Raw genomic sequence first — 23,811 nt, 5'->3', positions numbered from 1 at the left:
CATGAATTTCATGCATCAGGCCTCTAGTAATTATAATAATAGAAATTGGTACTTTTTGAGAAACTAGTAAACTGGTCAATATGCTAGGCTTAGCTACTGAAATTTTTTGGTTTATTCATACAACATCATTGTAAAATAAGTATTATTGATGTCCTTACTTGATAAATAAGTGAACTGAGGCATAAAACGTATAACTGAGTGAATAGGAGAGCAGGATTCACAGCCACACCGCTGCTCCTTCACACTGCAGGATATGTCCTCCCAGAAACTTACAGGGGAAAATGTATAAAAGCAATAAAATAAAGGAACCACCAGAAAATAATGAACTTTTAGACTATGTTCTCCATGAGGGAATTTCTAACATGTATTATTCAGTCAATAATTCCTCTTGATTTAAAAACTGGATTGAACTAATAGTGTGGAGATGAAGGGTCGATCCAAGTGACACTGTAGGGTTAACCACCAGTAGAAATCTATCCAAGTGGAAAACTAATAGAAATAAACCTGTGGTCAATGAAGTAGACATGTTCCTTAGGGCTGCCAAGAAAGATGTCCCAACTCTGAGTGCTCTAATGGAGAAAGTAGACAAAGGGTAAGGAGCCGCCAACAAAGCTCATTACCTTATGTATGTCCTTAAAAGCCCTTTGCTTTTTGATCTTTCTGTGATTTGAGAGAAAGAATTTTCACTGAGATGGCATGATATTGAAGGAAGGGAACTCAAAGTAAACTATTTGTTTTACCTGGCAGAGTGTCAAATAGAAATTCCAAGTAACTTGCCTGTCTTTGGTTAATATATATATATATATATATATATATATATATATACATTTAAAAAAAAAAGCTTAATGCAATAAAAGACACAGTCGGACATCTTATGTTGTTATTGGTCAAATATATATGAATTTATTGTTTTCTTTTTCTTTTAAGGGTATGTTATTGTTGTTCAGGTTTGAAAAGAAAACCATGAAGCGCTTGATATTTGAAACTGCTAAAAATAGTCAGGGTTTTTTGTTTTTTTTCTGCCAGATGACAGAAAGGTCATATTTGTGACGCAAACCTTATGATTACATGCAATTCAAACTTCACAAATGGAAGGGTCATTGTAATCAGTGATCAACTTTTATTCATGCAAAAATATAGAGTAATATGTCAGGTGGTTCTCCCCAATATTTTTCAAACAAGTTGTTAAATATACAGGATTTTAACAGAAAAAAATTTGAGATTTTGGCAGAAAGAATATTTTATGTTATTCATTAGCATATGTAGTCACTCGCCAATAAAAACAAGCAAAAAATAAAATTATGAGTGTTTAAACATTAAATGTATTCTTTACTCATGAAGCCATTACTTTTTCAGAAAGATTCCCCTGTAAAACTATTTATGTACTTGATTTCTAACTTAAAGAAACCATAAAGGATTTCTAAAGATTTAGGAACTGTCTAGACTCCAACTGGGCTGAAGGTAAATTACTTTTAGGTTTCATTTAAATGTCTGAATTTACTTTGTGTTAAGACAATGAGTGTATCTTTTTGACATTCCCATGTAAAAGTGATATATTTCCTTGTTGATATATTTTGAGAACTCGTTTCCCAAATCAATTGCTGCATACAAAGTGTCAGAAGCTGTGTGGATCATTCCAGTAGGGCTATCTAGTATGACAATTGCCATTGGCTAGCATTTTATGGTAGTCTACCATCGTTCACTATGATCAATCTAGTTTTTGCAGGAGATGTGTAGGTGACTTTAACTGAGAAATTGTGGAGATCATCTTCTGTGCATTTATTAAGATTTTAGTAACTCCTTCTGCAATTTTATTTTATTTTAACTAAGGGTTGGGAGGCTCTTATAATACAGAAAAAAGAACAAGCATGTGTTTTCTGTCAGTTGGAAAATATATGCACTTAGGGATGAGGGAAATATAGGGTAAACTGGACTCAGTCAGTATGAAATTAATTATGAAAACCCTTTAGTATGTAATCTATTTCTTCCTGAAAAAAGAACTCTATTTCTATACTTGGATTGCATTGAGATATGACTCTTGTTTTTGATTTGGAGTCGATGAGGGATGGAAGAGATATATTTTGAGGAGGGCAAGCATTATTCCTTAGGAAAGTCCTTTGCAGGACATTCAGGCAAGGGAAAGCCACTTTTCTCTAGAAAGAAGTAAAAGCTGCTTCTCTTGGTCAAGAAGATCCTGGGAATCTGTCAGTTGAAGATTTTCAGAATTCTCTAGTGAAACACCTTTTTCTGAGGTCTCAGAATCACACAACTTTTTATTAGGGTCACAGGATACAAGGTTAATATAAAATAATCAATTATATTTCTTTATATGTCAATAAACTATTGAAAATTAAAATTTAAACAGTGTAATTTATAAATTGCCAAAGAATGTAAAATACTTAGATATACATGTAAAAAACTGTGTGAGATCTGTATGCTGAAAATTGCAAAACACTGATGAAAGATCAAAGAACTAATTCAAAAGACATATATCATGTTTAATTATTGGAAGACTCAATATCTTCAAGATGCCAATTATTCCCAAATTGCATTATAGATACAATGCAAATTTCAACCAAAATCTTACTTTTTAAAAGTAGAAACTGACACATTGATTCTAATGCAGAAGGAAAAAGAATGAGAATTATCAACACAATTCTGTAAAACAGAACAAACTTGGAGAACTCATTTTATCTGATTTTAAGCCATAAAACCACAGTAATCAAGATTGTATAGTATTGGTGAAAGAGAGACAAAAATGAAAGGAACAGATTTTAGATTCTAGAAATACACCAACATATGTATGGTCATTTGATTTTTGTCAAAGACAAGTCAATGGAGAAAGGGTAGTCTTTTTAACAAATGGCACCAGATCAGCTGGTCATCCATTTGCGAAACTCAAATTTTGACCATAATTTGCACCATGTATAAAAATTAAATCAAAACTGGTTATAGATCTAAATATAAAACCTCAAACTATAAAACTTCAATAAGAAAACACTATAACCATGCGAGGATTTCTTAGATACAAAACCAAGGAATGTTTGATAGAGAAAAAGAAAATGACACAATGGAATTCATTAAGATGAATTCTTCTCTTTTAAGACACCGTAAGAGGATAAAAAGACAAGGAACTGTGGGTTACCCTGGAGTTTTGCTCTGCATTTCTACTGAAGAAGGTATACAAGGTTCTAGCCATGATTTTTGAGAAATGTTTAGTCTTATTTATGGTCCCTGTAGTTTTCAAAAAAAGATGACATTATAAGCAGCAATCATTTGATATGGTAATGGTTTTCTTGTTTTTGAGTAGATATTTTCACTCAGCTACCAACTAACTATGGAGAGGAAATAAATAGTTTCCTATAGAATTTACTATACTAATTGAAATAAAATGTAAAAAAATTTAAAATGTTTAATTATGTTAAAAAAGGGTGTAATGACCTGGAGAGTTATTCTTTATACCACCTTACAAAGGGTTATTAAGGTAAGCAAGTCTAGGAACAAACAGTTAAAAATTATAAAAATTGGAATTATACAGTTCCACTTCTCTACCTCGGGGTGAAATAGATTTTTCCCAGCTTTATTGAGATATAATTGACATATAACATCATGTAAATTTAACACATACAATGTAAGGGTTTTATACACATAAACATTGCAAAATGATTACCAAATAAGGTTAGATAATACATTTATTACTTCACATAATTACATTTTTTATGTGTAGATGGTGAGAACATTTAAGACATAACTCTCTTAGCAACTTTCAAGTATACAATACAGTATTGTTAACTATAGTCACCATATTGAATATTAGGTCCTCAGAAATCATTCACTTTATAACTGGTAGTTTGTACCCATTAAACAAAATCTCCTCTTTTTCCCCACACACCCCAACCCCTGGCAGCTACCATTCTACCATCTGCTTCTATGAGTTTGGCTTCACTTTAGGTTCCATATAAAAATGAGGTCATATAATATTTCTCTGTCTGACCTATTTCACTTTGCATAATGACCTCAAGATTCATCCATGTTGTTGCAAATAGCAAGATTTTCTTCTTTGTTGCTAAGTAAATTTAAATATAAGATATATAAATTGTGTATATAAAATATTGTACATGTGCAATGTTGAGCATCTTTTTATATACTACTGGAGGCCCAATGCACGAAATTTGTGCAAGGGGCTTGGCCCTTGCAGCCCTAGCTGCCTCATGGCCCCGCCCCCCCCCCCCCCCCCCCCACTCGTCATTCTGGAAGGTCATTCTGGAAGGTTGTTCCGGAAGGTTGTTCCGCCATCTGGTCTAATTAGCACAGGGGTCCTCAAACTTTTTAAACAGGGGGCCAGTTCACTGTCCCTCAGACTGTTGGAGGGCCAGACTATAGTTTTAAAAAAAAACTATGAACAAATTCCTATGCATATAGTGGCGGCAAAAACACCCAGCGGGCGGGATAAATGTTTTCAGCAGGCCACATGTGGCCCGCAGGCCATAGTTTGAGGACCCCTCAATTAGCATATTAGCTCTTTATTATATAAGATTGGCCATTTGTATGTCTTCTTTGGAAAAATGTCTATTAAGGTCTTCCGCTCTTTTTTATTAATTGGATTTTTGGGGGTTTTGGGTTTGCTATTGATTGTATGAACTCTTTATATATTTTGGATATTAACCACTTTTAATGCGAATAACACTAATAAATTATACTTGAGGTATCTTCAAGAAAGCTTTGTACTAATTCTGCTTCATAAAAGAAATGTAACCCTATTTTCTTAGGTTAAAGAATTAAGATGCAAAACAGGACCAACATTGAAAAAAGACTAGTACAAGGAATCACATTCTAGTTAGAGAACTATTCATATCAATTAGGAGAGAAAACGCGTGATTTTTATAAATCTCTCAGATTGCTTAGATTCACATTTTGTTTTGAAGCGAATTATTGATTGGCTGCCTCCCACATGCCCTACATTGGGGATTGAGCCCACAACTTGGAACTGATGTGCTGATGTACTGTGACTAGAAATTGAACCATGACCTCCTGGTTCATAGGTTGATGCTCAACCACTGAGCCACACTGGCTGGGCTACTTTTTGTTTTGAAAATGTGCAACCAACCAATTTACTGGAAGTGTTATTGGAGGTTTGTTCTTTCTTTTAATTGTAAATCAATCATCCTTGAAAGTTAGAGCTCATTTTAACATTGATGACATTTCATTTTAAAATACTAACTTGCAAATGATGTTTTTCTCAAAATACCCTTTCTGGTGATATTCTATTTTCCTGTTATCTCCTTCATTAGAAGATTAGTGATATTTGAAGGTCACATTTGCAGGACATGGAGCAGATCATGGAATATATTTGCATTTGAACTGGTGAACTACCACCTATGCAGGTGATAAAAAGATAGCAGATTAATAAAAACATCTTCACAAATCTAAAGAAGATATAGAAATGGAAAAGAAAATGTCAGATTGACATTTACATCTTTCGTTTGAATATTTTAATTATCCTTCACTTCTCATAAGCTGTCATTTTACATTTCCAACCATTATATCTCAACACAAAAGGTATAAATCTGTTCTTCCACAATATCTATTTTATGTGCATTTATTTATCTTCTGAAAGGAATTTGTTTGTAAATAGCTGTGTTGCACCTCAGATTTATTGCTTAAAGGCCATACTATCACGTTTTCTTTTCTTTTTAAAAAATATGTTTTTACTGATTTCAGAGAGAGGGAGAGAGGGAGAGAAACATCCATCAGCTGCCTTCTGCACACACCCTACTGGGGATTGAGCCCACAACTGGGACATGTGCCCTGATGGAGAATTGAACTGTGACCTCCTGGTTCATGGGATGAGGCTCTACTACTGAGCCACACCTGCTGGTCAATCATGTTTTGTTTGTTTTTGGTTTTTTAATATATTTTATTAATTTTTTACAGAGAGGAAGGAAGAGGGATAGAGAGTTAGAAACATCAATGAGAGAGAAACATGGATCAGCTGCCACCTGCACACTCCCTACTGGTTATGTGCCCGCAACCAAGGAACATGCCCTTGGCCAGAATCGAACCTGGGATGCTTGAATCCTCAGGCTGATGCTCGATCCACTGAGCCAAACCGGTCAGGGCTTATGTTTTCTTTTTGATATGTAATATACTATTTTAAACAAAACATTCTGAATTTTTATGTGTTTAGAAATGTGAAGACTTTATAATAGAGAAAACCTATAAACTGTATTTTGTACTTTTTTCTCAATCTATAAGATAACTTTAAGAAATTATATTTTCATATTGTGGTCTTTAATGTAACAAAAATATGAAATAAATTTGTTATTAGCAGCTATAGTAGAAGAGCACTTACACCCTACTTTTGAGATGATACCAGATTAAGACTTTTAAAAAACATTTTGATGTGTTTTAATATTTTTATAATTTAAAATATTTTACATAATTAACCTATGTGAAGCAAAAAACTGATGGCATTGCAAGGAGTTCACAAACCCACTATATTATCTGGAACCTTCAAAACCTCCCTGTTAGTAATTGGTAGATACAGTGGAGTGAAATCAGTTAAGGACACCAATGGCCTGCACCATCAACTAACTTGATCTAATTGACCTTTACGGAATATTCAATCCAGCAACAGCACAGAATAGGAATCCTTATCAAGTTGTCATGGAATATTCACTAGGAAATATCACATTATGGAACATAAAACATACCCTAAAATTTTTAAAGAATAAAAATCAGAGTACCTTATAAGATCTCAAGAGAATTAAACTAGAAATATGTTATAGAAGGTGAAAGGTGGAAGTCAGTGCTGTGCACAGGCAGGCTAAATAGCCACCTCAGACAGTTATTAAGGAATTTATTTAAGAAAAGGGGATGGGGGGATAGAGCTATCCAAAGGGAAGGACTACACAGCAATGAGCCAAAGGATAGTAGTTCACTATGGCAGCAAAAATCTACATTAATAAAAGACAAATATGCTAATTGATGGTACCTTCGCTACACCCTAAGCCATGCCCATCAGCCAAACAGAGTGACTATATGAAAATTAACCCAACCAAGATGGCAGCTGGCAGCCATGGAGCTGGAGCAAGCAGGAGGCTTGGTTGCCCGGGTGATGGAGGAAGCCAAGCTGCCTGCCAGCCCTGAGCTGGCTGAGGCCTCCACTCATGGCAACAAAGTTTCAATTATAGAAGACAAATAAATCCCAGATACTTGCTTCTAGCCAGCCTCTTCTGGTAGCTTGGGTGGCTGGGGGTTGTGGCCAACCTGCAAACAGCCATCAGCCCCTCACCCAGGCTGGCCACACCCTCATGGGGTGAGGGTCCCTGCTGAGGGGCTTGGCCAGACTGCAAAGTGCCATCAGCCACTCACCCAGATTGGCCAGGCACCCCAGTGGGGACCCCCACACTGAAGGGGCTGTGGCAAGCCTACAAAGAGTCATCAGCCCTTTACCCAGGCTGACCAGGCACCCCAGTAGGACCCGCATCCTGAAGGGGCTATGGCCAGCCTGCAAACAGCCATCAGCCCCTCACCCAGGCTGGCCAGGTATATAATAAATATATAATAAAAGGGTAATATGTAAATTGACCCTAACAACAGAAAGACTGGGAATGACTGGTCACTATGACACACACTGACCACCAGGGGGCAGATGCTCAATGCAGGAGATGCCCCCTGGTGGTCAGTGCGCTCCCACAAGGGGGGCTCTGCTCAGCCACAAGCCAGGCTGCTGGCTGCCAGTACAGCGGTGGTGGTGGGAGCCTCTCTTGCCTCCTCAGCAGCACTACGGATGTCCGACTGCAGCTTAGGCCTGCTCCCCGCTGGCAAGTGGACATCCCCTAGGGCTCCCAGGCTGCCAGAGGGATGTCTGATTGCCAGCTTAGGCCTGATACCCCAGGGAGCAGGCCTAACACAGCAGGGGTCCCAGACTGTGAGAGGGCACAGGCCGGGCTGAGGGACCCCCTCGCCCTCGAGTACACAAATTTGTGTGCCCCGGGCCTCTAGTATACTTAGAATAGTAGAATAAGGAAGGGCATAGAAGCAGCAACAGGAAAGTCTAGACTGGGCTGCTTTGGCTCACTGAGAAGTTAGAAGAAAGGGCAGCCTTGGAGACAGGTTTAGGGGGTTAACCTGGGACATCTACCACTGCCCATTTCTCCCCCGGTTGCAAGTCTTGTGGGGTCCCTTAGAGAAAAGAAGGGGGAAGGAAATGGGGCTGGTGTGCTCCTCTGGGGGAGAGCGTGCACTGGGTCCTTCCTTCTGAGAGTACTCATCTCCCTCTTGAAGGTGGAAACCTCAAGGGAGATCTCAGGGGAGTGTATCAATAGAATATTCAACAGCTTTCCAGGTTTGCTCTTTCAGTTTCCTGCTCTCCACTGATAGTTGGGAGCCAGGGCAGGGGGGCATTAGTCAGTGTAACTGGTCCTGAGGCAGTCACAGCATCACTTGTCTGGTTTTGCTGCTTTTCTGGGCCTGGAGTTGAAATACAACTGAGGCCTAGATGTTATCTTAAGGGAGGAATAGGTCAGGGGATCTAAACTGCCTTACCAGCGATATGAAAGGTCAGGGGTCCTAACCGCATGACCAGTGGTATGCTAGAGGGGGATAGGTTACCCTGGGGGTGAGGGTCTCTTTTTCACAGTGTTTTCTCTTGCTAGGCATCCGGGGCTTTTGGCTCTGGTGAGTTTCTGTTCCTGGCCCATCGTCCTAGTTCTGCTCATGTCCGTCAGGTTAGCTGGAAGATCTCCATATGTTTAGCAAATAAGCAATACATTCTTATATAACTCACAAGTCAAAAAAGAAATTACAAAAGAAATTTGAAAAATATTTTGAATTAAATGAAAACACAGCCTATCGAAATGTGTGGGATGAAGTCAAATCAGTTTTTAGAAGAAAATGTATAATATTGAGTATACGTATTAGAAAATATAAAAAGGTCTAAAAATTGATAACCTAAGTTTACACTTTAAGAAGTTAAAAAAATGAAGAGAAAATTAAGATAAAGAAGGAAAAAATAAAAGTTAGGCGGAAAACAAGCAAATAAAAACCAGGAAAACAACAGATAAAACTAAAAGTTAGTTCTTTGAAAAGACCAATAACATTAATAAATCTCTAGCCAAGCTAACTAAGGAAAAAAAGAAAGGGCACAAATTACCCATATCAGAAATGAAAGAAGGGTCATTACTTCTGATTCCATGAACATTAAAATGATAATAAAGGAATACTATCAACAACTCTCTACCTTGAAAGACACAAAGATAGACACCTGGAGCAGCTACAGTAAGCAAGACTGTGTGGTATTGATGAAAGAATAAACACATAGATATATAGAAAAGAACTGAAAGTTCAGAAATAAACCCATACAAATATAGTCAACTGTTTTTTTTTCCCAAAAGGCACAAAAATAATTAAATGGAGAATAATTTTTCAATAAATGGTACTAGAATGTTGGAAATTCATATGGGCAAAATTGAATCTAAACATAGAGCTTACACCTTACACAAAAATTAACGCAAAATTGATCATAGATCTAAATGCAAAACTAAGAAAATTTAGGGAAAAAAATAAACAAACAAAAGCCCGTATTACTTTGGTTTTGGTGATGAGTTAAGTACAACACCAAAAGCACAATCAGTGAAAGAAAAAAGATATGCTGGGCTTTGTAAAATTGGAAATTTCTGGTTTGTGAAAGGTACTGGTAATAGAATAAATAATCATACCTTCAATAGGTGAATATATGAATAACCTGTAATACATTCACACAATGGAATACTATGGAATGATATAAAGAATGAGCTATCATGCCATGTACCAATATAGATTAATCTTATTTTTGTTTTCATTGATTTTAGAGATAAAGGAAGGGAGAGAGAGACATCAATGTGAGAGAAACATTGATCATTACCTCTCATATTTTCCCTGATTGGGATGGAACCCACAACCTAGGTATGTGCCCTAGGTATGAACCTACAACCTTTTGCTGTATAAGACGATGCTCCAACCAACTAAGCCACCCAGCCAGGGCTAGATATACCTTAAATTCATATTGCAAAGTAAAAGAAGCCAGTCGGCTATATGATTCACTTTACATGATATATTGGGAAAGGTAAACTCTGTAGATAGTAACAGATCAGTGATTGCTAAAGAGATCAGTGTTAAGAGTAATATTGAATAAGTAAAGTACAAGGGATCTTTTTATAAGAATTATAAAATACTCTGTGTGGTTGTAGTAGCACATAACACTAGGCATTTGTCAAAACCCATAGAGCTTTATAGCATGAAGTGAACCTTAACATATGCAAAATTTTAAAAAAATAATCATCTAGAAGGTCAGGGAATTCCAGCATGGAATGTAGACTCTGACAAAATAATCTAATTTTAATATAAATATATGAAATAACCTCACTGAAGGATTTGAGAGAAAAAGCTTTGACCTAAGTAACTTTGACAACGAGTCTAGAGTATAAGACTGAAGACAGAAGGATGTCTACATAAACATTTTTACTGTAGTTTAGAAATGTGTTTCCCATGGGGGAACATGTTAACAATGTATGAAACCACTGTATATGTATACTGGAACTGAATGAATAAGGGAGCTAGGTTTTCTCACTGATGTTGGGAGGGTTTAGATTAGCAAGGTGAGAAGGCTACATTGATTCATTCAGTGATAGAGTTGAAGATATAAGTATGAAGCCATACTTAACTTAAAATAGATATGATGGTGGCATAAAGAAATATTTACATATATTTTATTACACAGATCAATATATATCCATATATTTCTTTGCTCTATCAGTTAAGAAATGATATTTCAGTAGCAATAAGGAGACCTAGCAACTACACTCCAGAAATTTGCCTACACATAATACCTTACTTCTAAAATGTATAGTATGGAAAGGAAAATAAAGAATAATTTTATTGTGGAAAAACACTACCTTAGCCAGGTGATCAAGGTCAATGTCAACAGTGATAGGTTTGGGGAAATAGTGACTTTTCCCAAATAGCAAGTAAGAATTGTACAAAGCAAATTTCTAATTTGTTGGAACTTTCAAAATGTTGCAATGTTAAAAGTAATTGCTGTGTGCAAAAATCAATAAAGTAAATTTAAAGATCATCAGTTCAACTTTCTTATTTTATAGATGATCAAACAGACCAGTGGGGTTAATTAAAGTCATGCAGATCATCCAGTGAGTTAGTTATTGGCTGATCTGGGAATGGAACCTGTATGTTCAAGCTCATCTGTCTTTGCATTACTCCATTTCACCACTAAAACAAATACTTCTATCCATCTGTGCTTTTCATACAAATTTTAAAAAATCTCCTTTCTTATTTACAAAGCCATTTCCTTCAATCTACAGCAAAACTTCTTAAAGTCATTTGTGCCAGTTATCTCCCAACCAGGTGAACAAAGCCCAGAACTTTGACTTACATTTACTTTTATCATAATAAAAAAGTTTTCGAACAACAGTTTTCAACATCACAGTCACATATGTTGGATAAGAATTCCTCTCAGTTTTATCAGAGTAATTTAAGCAATCAATTCTATTTCACTTTCAAAATTGGTACAGTTTGACAGGCAGGGATACTCACCACTATACTAATAAGGAAGAAGACAAAATTGGTACAGTTTGGACAATAGTAATTTGGTCCACACATGACTTGTGTATATGTATATGTAAACACTAGAGGCCCAGTGCACAAATTTGTGCACTGGTGGGGGGTCGTGGCCTGCAGGAATCGACCCACTGTGGGAGCACCGCTCATCCCAGGCAGTTCCTGAGGTGAGTGTCTGCCCCCTGGTGGTCAGTGCACGTCATAGCAATAGGCCAACTGGTCGTTCTGGTCATTCTGCCATTTGGCTGCTGGGCTTTTACCGTATATAGATAGATACTCTGATGAACAGTGGGAGTTTGACAATCTGGAAGGATCTACTCGATCACAATTTCTCATTTGATCATTTTAATTACACATAACTATTAACTACACTTCAAACATAGAAAGTGTCTGAAAAATATTACTGCAAAAAATCTATAGATTATATTTATTATCATAAGGTAAGCAAGAAGAAACGATCAGAAAATAACAGAGGGGGTACTTTCAACCCTAAAAATCCTACAGCTATTTTTCAGCTCCATTATATGATGAGAGCTGTGAAGAAATCAGTTTTAGAAATTATGAAGAAGATTTCTTGAAATATGAATTTATATTCATTATCATTAATTTTAAACCTTGATCTAGGAATTTATATTAACTATTTGAGGTTTAAACCATCCTGATTAACAAGATATTTAAAATTAAAAAATAAATACTTAACTTACAATTGTTTTGCAACAATGTTTAGTAAGTCAATGCTAAATCCAAGTACTTTATAAAATATCTCTAAATATTAATAGCTTCATTAAATTTTAGAATAGTAATGCTAATAACATTTTGAACACAGTATGTTCAAGGGGATATTTGAATACATAACACACAATATTTCATTTGGTCTTTAAAACAACTCTATAAAGTAGTTATAATTATTATCCACCTTTTAGTTGATGATTAAACTGAATCACAAAGATTTGAAGTAATTTTTCCAAGGTCACACAGCTATTCTTGGTTGCAGGCAGTCTGGAGGATTTTTGAAAATTATATTATTAGAGTAATATATTAATATAACTTATATAAAAGCTTTATAAATGTGAAGCATTTCAGACTGACTCTGTTTCATTATGTAGAAATAAAAACTAAGAACCATCTCTATTCTTAGAGTTTAATCCTCAGATTTAGCTGAAGAAATATGAAATGATCATACATAAATTTGCTCATTGCAGCATTGTTTGTAATGGCAACATTTGGAAATAACTCAAATGTCCATCATTTGAGGATTAGTTAAAATTATGGAGTGGAGGGGAGGGAAGACAGCTATACAAAAGAATTAGTTCAACTTCTGTTATTTTATTAAGTAATGAAAAGAAAGATACAAAACAATGTGTATAATAGACTGTCTTTTTTTAAAAAAAGATGGGAAATAATCTATATTTACATGTATATTCACAAAGGCACTCTGGAATAAAAAAAACTAGTTGGGAGGTACTAATAACGTGTTACTTTGGGCAGTATTGAAGACAGGGCTGGCTGGTGAGGGTACTGGAATAGAGGGATGTATTTCACTTTATATTTTATGGTTATTAATTATGCGCTAATATTGCCTACTCAAAATTAAATTAGCTTAAAATTTAAAAGGCTATTTAAAACTATTGTATCACAAATGGTTATACTAACAAACAGAGGTCGAAATATTCAGAAAATAATTTGCCATGGTATAAAATTAAGAATGAGAGATATGAGATGTAAACAACTTTTTCCCTGTGTGAGTGGTTCAAATGTCAGGGCCACGGAAGGAAAGTAGAGGAATGGCACATATTTTATCATGAAGGGATAGAGATTATTTAATTGGCTGCCAGTGCATGGACTCTCATTAAAGAGTGAATGCCCATCTTCCATTTCCAGTGAAAAGTAAATGAACATGAGGAAGTTATTCATTCCCTCTGGAGCATGAGTACATTCATCATTTTCCATGGAGCATGATTACAACTCCAGGTTTCAGTTGGCATCTGCATACACATGATCTTAGATGATGTTCTGCAATGTCAGTATATGAATATCTCATCAACACCTTCCATTCACATATATTTTCAAATTTATTTTTCTTTCTTAATGGTACACACAAGTATCCTTAACTCTGAACTTCAGAATTTTGGGTTCCTCAAAATTATCTTTTTTCATCTTTCAAAGTCATCAGGCAAGCAAACCTTGCTGTTTTCCCCCCTCGTGTTCCTGTTCATTATCTTCCCACTAAGTTCTATTGTTTAGAATCCTTGTTATATTATATTAAGAGCAAAATTTTCTTGTTATAATTCTATCTCTCCTTTCTTTTAGTATGCCATTCCCCTTTTAAAAAGCTCCCAATATTTTTAACCTCCTAATGAAGCTTAATGATGAATCTATCTCACTTATTATTGACTCGGTGTGATGGAAGTGGTGTGCTCATGCAGAAGATAAAACAAAGTTGTTGAATGGATTTTATAGAAAAATGATATCTCTTCTCTAGTCATATTTTCCTATTTTATGTTCAAATGACCACGAGTTACTTTCAAATGTATAACATAGAATATTACTATCTTCAACAGAATTTTCCAACTAAAATAGAAAAAAGTATATATAAGAACAAATATTTTGGGGAACAGGCAAATTAAGTGCAGGAATAGAAGTTAAGTTTAAATTGATTTACCAAAGGCCAGTGATTCAGAAGAAAAGAAGAAACTCAGAAGTGTTTGTACACTCATAATAAATACTTCCAATATCCCTGTGGCCAGCGTCTAGGTTGTGGGCTTACTCTACAGGCCTTATTAACAAGGTCCTTTTGTCCTCTAGTAACTAAAATTCTTTAGGTGCTACCAAGGAGATATCCTCCTTATGCCAAATCCTGATTCATGATACATGGTGCTATAATAAGGTTCCAGTGTGTGACCAAAGCATGTTAAGTACTACAGAAATATGCAAAGTGTGATTTAGGCATTTCAGCACCATTTAATAGCACATTTGCCTTTACTAAACCACAAAAATAGCAACAACAATCTTAAAAGTAGTAGTTGAATTTTGTTGACAAAATTACAACAGGAGAATCAAGTTATTTCTTTTTAAGTTCATTTGTATTGTGATGATAATGATGATTCTAAAATAACCAAAAAGCATTCTATTTGTTAGCTTGTATAATAGCAATATCAATGTTAACATTTAGTGCTAATTTGGAACAAAATGAATTTCAAATGAGTTTTAGAATTGAAGATATGTTCTATTGTTCCTAGCACATTAGGGTTTACCTTGTTAGTATTCATTAGAAAGGATGTTTATATCAACTGAAAATAATTATAGACCTCATAAAATATTTTATTATATTTTGAGAGGATTTCAAATGCATACAAGTGGTGAGTCTCCCAATGATTACAATGAAAAAGAGGAATTACTATTGTAAAATAATACTCAAAAATTGGTTGAAAATCCTTTGTTAGTGTGGACAAACTGTGGAAAGCATTTAACATTTTTCTTCTAATGTGTTTTTGAAATTGTAATAATGTACTAAAGGGGCTCATTGTTATAATATAAGTCAACTTTAATTTTAATATAATCTATGGAATTAGTTTATCCCCTGAATGAAAATTTGGACAAATTCCATGAAGTCTTTACTTTCTTTTAGATCATAAAATGTCCTTAATTACAAGATAGCTTTGGTTCAAAAAATTCAGGTGCTCAGTTTCATTAATAATCAAAAGTTGAAAAATTCACTTACATATATTCTTTTTCTCTCCATTTGATAGATACCTGAAGTGAAAAGAAACATGTTTGGCACTTGCTTGTTTTCCCTTCTTGGGTTTCTATCTGGTTTCCATCTTAATTGTGGGGGGAGGGATAGAGGAGGAATGTTATCAGGAAAGACCTTAATTGACTAGCATCATCCATGATGTCGTTGGCTAACCCACCTAGCACTTGGCAGCTTATCATGAGTATCTCCATGAACTCTTGACAATATTGCTTCTTATTGGGCATCTTTTATCTGTGGGTTCTTCCTTTGGTGTGGACGAATGGATCTTTCTTAGTTGGTTATTTATAGTTTTGTTCTTAGCCTCTGGGAATCCAGAGCTCTTATTCCAACATCAGTGTCTGTGTTTCCCCGTGGGGATCCTCCATATAGAATCTAAAAATAAACTATGCCAGCATGCTGTTATACGTAGCCCATGTATAGACATTGAGAAATTCTCAATTTTGCTCCACCAAATTCTGGAAGCCCCTCAAAGCAGCACCCTTTTTGTGTTTGCCATTAGAAGATCCAGTCTCTGGCCCTTTCCATTTGCCAGTGAGTCAGACTATGTTCACCATGTCCACAAAATTGTGAGGCCATGTGTGATGTTCTCCAGTTGGTTGCACTGAAGCCCCTCTTTCTAGGTCAAGGAGAAGTATATCCTAGGTTATCTCTTAGAGTAGAGGGGGTGAGTGGTGGGACCAAAAAAAACTACCAACTCCCTCCAAAACTTCTCCTAATCTCCACTTCTGTTCTCATTTTCTCCAAACCTGAAGGTGGTGGTGAGCAAAGTATCACATAATTAGTTGCCTTCCATCTCTTTTCCAAGTCTCGCACAATGGCTTCCCTTTCAATTATGACATCTATTGAAATGAGGCAATAATAGTTTCATTTCTATATCCTGATAGTATTTCTAAGCATAAGTTCTTACAAATCAAATGCACAGGACTCTGATTTTGGTTCATAACTGAAATTTCACAGGGTGACCTTGAGAAGACAGTGTACTCCACTGTAATTTCAAATATTACTGACATATTTTATAGGAATATCTGTATGATCTGCTTTATCTACTGAGAACAAATTAATTATAAATTTTTATATACATATTTTAATATTATAAGATAAATAGATGTATAAAATGAAAAAACACATTTTTATTTTTGTAATTAGGAAGGTATTATAGAAAAGTCAGATAATGTGGCTTTTAAAGCCTTTATGTGAAATCCATTCAAAGTTATTTTAATGGGATTTCGTTAGATTGTGTACCCCTAAATGACCACTAAGCTAAATGTTATTCTGAGCAGAAATGAAAGATTGGCTTCCTGCCAACCTTTCTCCTTGACTGACGTCGCTGGAACGATAAACAGCCAGCATCTGCCTGTTCTTCTATAGAACATTATGTTACCATCCCATTTGGGCCACAATCACGTGGAGTTTATTATCACTGTTTCCAATCCTGGGTAGAAATTCCTGACAACACCAGAGTGGTTCAAGCATTTTGGAAGTTCTTACTTTGAGAAAAAGGATTCATGGCAGGTAAGGATACTGTTTTAAAGGTACCTATAAATTGGTTGTTGGACATTTTTCCCTGTCATGAGAGAAAGTTCGAAGTAATGTAATGAAAACAGTTTTGGCAGACATTGGCTTGGATGTCAGATTTAGGACTTCAAAGGAGTGCCATGGAGTCACGCCTGCAGCTTCATCATTAAAATCACCCCCACCTCAGGGAAAACCACATTCTTTCAAAGAGAGAAGAGAATGGAGAGGGCAGCATGGGCCTCTGTGGCTTCTCCTCTGCCCACACACTTCCTATTCTCACTTCTTCTTGACCTTCCTTATTACTCAGCATAGAATAGCACTAACTGTTAAGCATGTGGCATTGATCTTGATATTGCTTTGAGCAGGGGTCCCCAAACTATGGCCCGCGGGCCACATGCAAATACAAATATTGTATTTGTTCCCGTTTTGTTTTTTTACTTCAAAATAAGATATGTGCAGTGTGCATAGGAATTTGTTCATAGTTTTTTTTAAAACTATAGCCCGGCCCTCCAATGGTCTGAGGGATAGAGAACTGGCCCCCTGTTTAAAATGTTTGAGAACCCCTGGCTTTGAGACATCATTGACATTGTCATTTTTTGTTTAACCTGATTCTTTGTTTCATTTATTTATATTGCCTCCCTGATACTACACAAACTTTAAAATAATTTCTGTGTGACTCCCATACACCAGACATTAAACATCTGACTTATTTTCACATATGTGAAAAGCTTCTATATAATTGTCTTAACATTCATTTTAAATGAATATCTTAACACCAAATCTCATTTAGAGGAGATTACATAGAATTCTTCATTCTATCAATTGGATGTGTTTCCATTAGCAATTATCTTTAATTTATTGATAGTCTTCATTAAGATTTTTCCAATGAAAACATTTCATCTTCTTGCTAAATTTAAAATAAAAATGACATTTAAAATTTTTAAGAGTGAACTTTCACTCTTGGGTAATTTATAGATATATTTTATATATGTACATATATAAATGAATGATTCTGTAATGAATATATATATTACAATTGAAATTATAACCTTCTTTCATAAATCCTTCTGCCTTAATTTTTTCAAAATGTTAATACCTTTTCATTGCTTGTTGTATCCATTATATATCTTGGATTTATTTTTCTTCCTGCTACAGTATATTTTCTGGTAATATTTTAGACAAATTATGCATGGGCAAGCCTTCTAAATACTTATATATTGAACATATCTTTACTTTACCCTTGAGCTTGAAGTGATAGTCTGATGAATACAGATTTATTGTGTTAATTATATTTCTCATTATTTCAAATATATTGCTCTATTGTCTTCTTATGTTCTTCTCATGGCTTATAAGAAAAGAGTAGTTTTCACATATGGCTAATAGAACTATAAATGTTACAGCCTGTTTTTGAAAGCAGTCTGACAATATCTCTTAATATTAAAAATACATTAGATCTTTGACCAAGAAATTCCATTCTGAGGAATTAATTACATGGAAATAAAAGCACCAATAAGTAAAAATTTCTTTACATAAGTATACTTACCGCGTAATGGATAAAGAGAAATTGAAAACCAAGTGAATGCAAATCAATATAGAAATGGATAATAAATTAAGGCACAGCTAACTCATGAAATATTTTGCATTTATTAAAAAATAAATGAGCTATATAAGCTAATGTGAAAGGCTTTTAGAATGCATCTATGAGAAGATAAGATGAAGAAAGATATTTTAAGTAATCCCATTTTGTAATTAATGACCAAAACCTTTCTATACAAGCTAATTTGTATGTCTAAATTTGGAGGAAAATATGGAAAGAGAAAAATGTTACCTCTTTGTGTTGGAGTGCAGAATGGTCTTATATAGGAAGTTATAAAAGCAGGAGGAAGAGGAAGACTGTGTAAAGACCAGGAATAAAAAAAATAAAATTGAATGTATTAAATAATAAAATACAGAAAGCATACATTTCTTGAGAACAGGAATATGCTTTCAAAACTGGTCCTACCTGGAGAGTATCATGCTAAGTGAAGTAAGTCAGTCAGAGAAAAACAAGCATCACATAATCTCACTCATATGTGGAGTCTAATGACCAAAATAAACTGATGAATGGAGTGGATCCAGAGACATGGAAGCATGGAACAGAGTGCAGAATCTAAGAGGGAAGGTGAGGGGGGAGTAGGGTGGGTGGGAGGTAATCAACCAAAGGCCTTGTATACATATATGCATAACCCCTGGACACAGACATAGGGTGGTGAAGGCCTGGGGTGGAGGGTGGGGACAGGCTGGGGGGGAGGTCTGTGGGTGAGAAAGGAAAATATATGTAATACTTTCAACAACAAAGATTTAAAAAAATAAAAAAACCTGGTCCTAAAATTGATTAGCTTTATCAAATTTCATAGTCACATATATTCATATATTCTTATAAAGTTACATTTTCCCAACATACATTAATTGTTTGACTAAATCAAACTTAATTAATGGTTTATAGACTGAAGCATTGTGAGAGAGAATCACTGATCAGCTGCCTCCTGAACGCCCCGCACTGAGAATCAAGCCTGCAACCCAGCATGTGCCCTGACCAGGAATTGAACGGAGATCTTCTAGTCCATGGGTCAACACTCAACCACTGAGCCATGCTGGCCAGGCTAACCTGGAACTTTGTGAATCAAAGTTTATAGAGATTTATTCAAGATTTGAAAAGGATCTGTATTTTAGGATACTGTTGTGAGAAAAATGTTATAAAACATGACCACTGGGGTCTTTTCGTGTTCTCTAAATGACAGTTATACTCAATAACCTTCCATGTACTCCAAATTTTATGTGAAGATCAACTGAATGACATGTCTTCTTTGCATTTTGGGTGATAAAAACAGCTTTGTGATTGTGTTTTGGAACTCTTTTATTCTAATTAAGATATTTACATATTGAGAATAAAATTCAATATTTAAAAAAAGTTCTGATTTTTAAGGCAGCATCTGCTGAACTAATAAAAAATTTCTTTCTCCAGATAGGACTTCTTATGTCACAACTGATCACATTAGCAAGTGAGTCAAGACTGTGATATTTTCCACTAATAAGATTTTCATAAATCAAATGCCCCTGGAAATGAAATAAAGCTAGAATGCTACCAAGATATTACAATATCTCAAATAGTTTCCTGGTAACAGTCAGTATATAGTAGAAATGAATCTTAATATATTCCCTAGAATGGATTAATTCTACAAGGCTATTCACATCTCAGACCTCAATAAGAAAGAGTGTGTTCTCTTGGTGATTACTGGTAGGAATTCCTTGGCTGCCATTCAGGATGAGCACCAAGCTACCAAGATGCTCTATTCAGTGAAATGGGCTACACATCTGGACTTAGCTCATCAATAAATTACCAGAAGGAATATTTCCTGTCTGTCACTTGGGAGCCACATATGAATTCAGCTTCTGCCTGCTGCTTGTTCATGGTCAGGCCCAGACCTATTGGGGAGCAGGGAAGGCCGGGCACAATGACTCATTCAGGCCTGAGCACAAGGAAGGAAATGCTCGATGGCCAAAATGCTATGTGGAGTTCCATTCAGAGCACCACACATTTCCCTGAAACTTGCTTAGGAAAACATTCTAATGCTGTTTTTAGTGTGTTCTATTTGTCATTCTGAAACACAACATATTAGCTGCTTTGAACTCCTGGGCACTAAAAATATTTAAGTTACATAAGCAGATTGAGTGAAAGACTAAATGGAGCTTTTAACTCAACACACTCAAAAGCATCTCCTTATTGCCCTAACGAATAGTGAAGCTCTTGTGAGCGGCTGTGGAAAGCCGTCCAGACAGCCAGCCCATATTGAACAGTGCAAGGGAGCAGCAAAACCAAGATAAATAGCCATGCATATTTTCTCCTGCTGGAATGAAAAGTAATGTTTTGCAAAAATATATGCTCTTTTTCCTATTACTATTACAGTTCTTCTATGACTTTCATGTCCAATTGTTGGCTGACTCAGACTTCCAAAATGTTTGAGGGTAGAAGGAAAACAGAAGGAAGAGATATTGCTTTTGTGCCCTATTTTGTGCTGTGCACATTTCAAAAGTTGACACTATGTAAATATAAAGGAAGACTAATGAAATTTACTAGTCCTTTTCATTTTTGTTTTCTTATATAGTTCTGAAGCTTTGATTCATAATCTTGGATCTTTTAGTGTTGATCTCTTTTTATCTTTGGTATAAGGCATCCACTACCTCTCTTTAGGACTCCACAGTTACCAGTGAATCAGGAATTTTTTAGGATGGATATTGTCCGTGAATGTAACATTATATGTAGAATATATTATATAAGAGTAATGAGGGAATTGTTATAGGGCTCCTGTTAAAAGCAAGCTTTACTATGCATGTGAAAATAAATTGAATGATAAGGAGGACAAGAAGAATAAATGGCATCATAAATATTCACATATAATTCTTTAAGACAAATTTTTAAGTTAAAATTTATTCCTTGATTTTTGATTTAGCATTTTTGGGTCAAATGTGTACAAAATTCACAAAGGAAACTATGTTCATTAAAATCTATATTTATATAAGTAAATAAGACAAATGTCTGTTACCTTGCTGTAAATATAAATACAACTTCACTTCATACTCATTTCCTAAAGACCTCAAAATTTTCTTACTCTAGGAAAAAATATAATAACAAGACTGTCAAATCAATCTGCATAGCTATAAAAATGTATAACAGATATTTCTTAGAAGAAAATATTTTTAAATTCTCTAGATTTGAATAATAATAAAAAAGTGATGGCATTAATTAGTGGCAAACACAGATGTGAAATAAAATGAGGAGGGACACAGGATATAGGAAACTATTTGAACTATTTTAGCACTGGAAAATGTCAAACAATTTATTGAGGATTTATTCACTTGGTTTGGAAGGTCTTAGGGACTGGCTACAAAAACATCGAAGAATCGGCGCTGTTATAACCGAGTCGAGTCACACAGCAGTGTGAGCAGAGTACTTTTCAGGTTGTTTTATTACGAGTGCACTAGTAAACGAAAGGAACAAATTAATTACTGTTCTTTCAACTTTAACTCCAAAGACAGAAGATAAATAAATAATAAAGGAAGGCAAAAGTTAAAAAAGTGTAAAGTTCATTTTGGAAAAAAATTAGACCCTCTGCTCTATATCCCTCTACCCCAATGGCAGATTGTACCTCAATTCACTACTTTCATGCATCAGCTTTAATTCAGGGAACTTAACCATTAATTTGTGATCTTTTGATTTTTAAAAGTAAAACTAATATCAAAAGCACTATTTTACTTTACTGTAATATTTTTACTATACTACATAAGATAAATTATGTGTCACTACTTTGAGATCTTAGGAAACAAGGAGTTAAGGTAATTTTTTAGTTGATAGGGACACATTTGAATATTGAGTAATTTATAGGAATTGTAATTCTGATAATTGAATATATTTACATTCAACCTCTAATCCAGGGTTTATCATGTGTCTAACTATTCCTTCCTCTGGAGGACAGCACATCAAGCATATTGTAAAGTAATGAGTAACCTAAAAGGTGAGTCACACTTTCTGAATTCAAACTTGTAACTCCTTTTTAAACTTCCTTGCCTTATTATCATTACATTAGCTCATCTACTCAACTCAGTTTAAAGGAAGCATATTTTAAAACAAAGCCAACATTTACCTCAGAAAGAAACTTCGTTTTCCATGAAAATGTTTGGATACTCCAATTCCCTTAACATCATAACCAAGTTCTTTTCATAGGACATGCGATTGGCCATAGGATGTAAGACACTCAATACTATTTCCCTTATAAAAACATGAATGTGTTTACATAAACTGTTTTTTAAATGCCTTAATTACTCCTGTGGTGTTTTCTGTAGACACTGCCCCCCCCCCTCCCCTACCCGCGCCACCCCCCCCTTCCCCGCCCCATTGAATGATGAGACGGGATAATCAGAGAGAAAAAAAAGCACAACACATTTGAAAAACAAAAATACTATTTTAGATTTTTTTCTGCCCTCTGAGTAATAATCTTGGATTATTAATGTGCGCTACTTAATACCTTTGTGCTGAATGTTGGCATTCGCTTTGTGTGTAGAAAGCGAATCATCTCATGTGCTGAATGCTTTTCATAGTTTAAATTTCATGACAGTAATTGTGCACAAATCAATAGAGTGTTTGCAGCAAGAATGTCAAAGAAATATTCAAATGAATGTTTCAAAGTCCATTTGTACTTTTAAATTACAAACAAAATTTAAAAAGTAAGAATGATAAGTATCATTTTAAAGCTAATAATAACCCCCTTTCCTTATGAACTTAAATTTCACAATCATGGAATCCCAAACTCTGAAGCTTTCCCATCCCCTCATCCTCCTTTTAGATCATTTTTTTTTCCTTGTGTGTGATTTAGAAAAAATGAAAGTACAGTAATCCAGTCACTGTATCCAGGTCACTGGAGCACCCTGCCTTCCTTCTTTCCTCTCCTGTCTTCCCATCCACCCCACGCACGCTGGAATGTACTTGTGAGCATCATTTTCCTTGTCCTAAAGACATCATAAAACCAACTGAATAAGTGTTAACAGTGGCCAATTTTTCTTTCTTTTTCTTTTGGTAAACAGTGTGGTTCCTAAGTCTTCAACTCCTCTTCCGGAGCCTTCAGTCACTTTCATTGCAAACCACTGCAGCCTGCCAGGGCTAGACCACAATCACAGAGCAAGTTCATCCTGCAAAGCAGGGACAGCTGTGTGAGAGGGAGATTTATAGGAGAAGTAGATAAGAAGATGATTTTTTTCTAAGTTGTTTAGTTACGACTAGGAGGATGTTGTAGAGCAAAACAATGAGGCAAAACATAAAATGATGCAAACTTGAGGTTTTTAAGAGATAGACTTTGGCTAGTTTCCTGCACATCTGGTCAACTGTTCCATGA

At 35.2% G+C, this 23,811-nt stretch overlaps 1 pseudogene across 1 annotated transcript in view; it reads right to left on the bottom strand.

Annotated features, from left to right (window-relative positions):
• The window catches only part of LOC308520830 (trafficking protein particle complex subunit 4-like), a 39,869-nt pseudogene extending 31,164 nt beyond the window's left edge, over positions 1–8,705 (bottom strand). The window contains exon 1 of the transcript in view: positions 8,617–8,705. The product of the transcript in view is annotated as a trafficking protein particle complex subunit 4-like (transcript). The remainder of the gene's footprint in view (positions 1–8,616) is intronic.
• Positions 8,706–23,811: the final 15,106 nt, after the last annotated feature.

Source organism: Myotis nattereri (genome assembly GCF_964212035.1).
Source record: "Myotis nattereri genome assembly, chromosome: 6".
Taxonomy (NCBI): domain Eukaryota; kingdom Metazoa; phylum Chordata; class Mammalia; order Chiroptera; family Vespertilionidae; genus Myotis; species Myotis nattereri.
The sequence above is the reverse complement of the archived record's forward strand: the minus strand, read 5'-3'. Positions and strand labels throughout refer to the sequence as shown.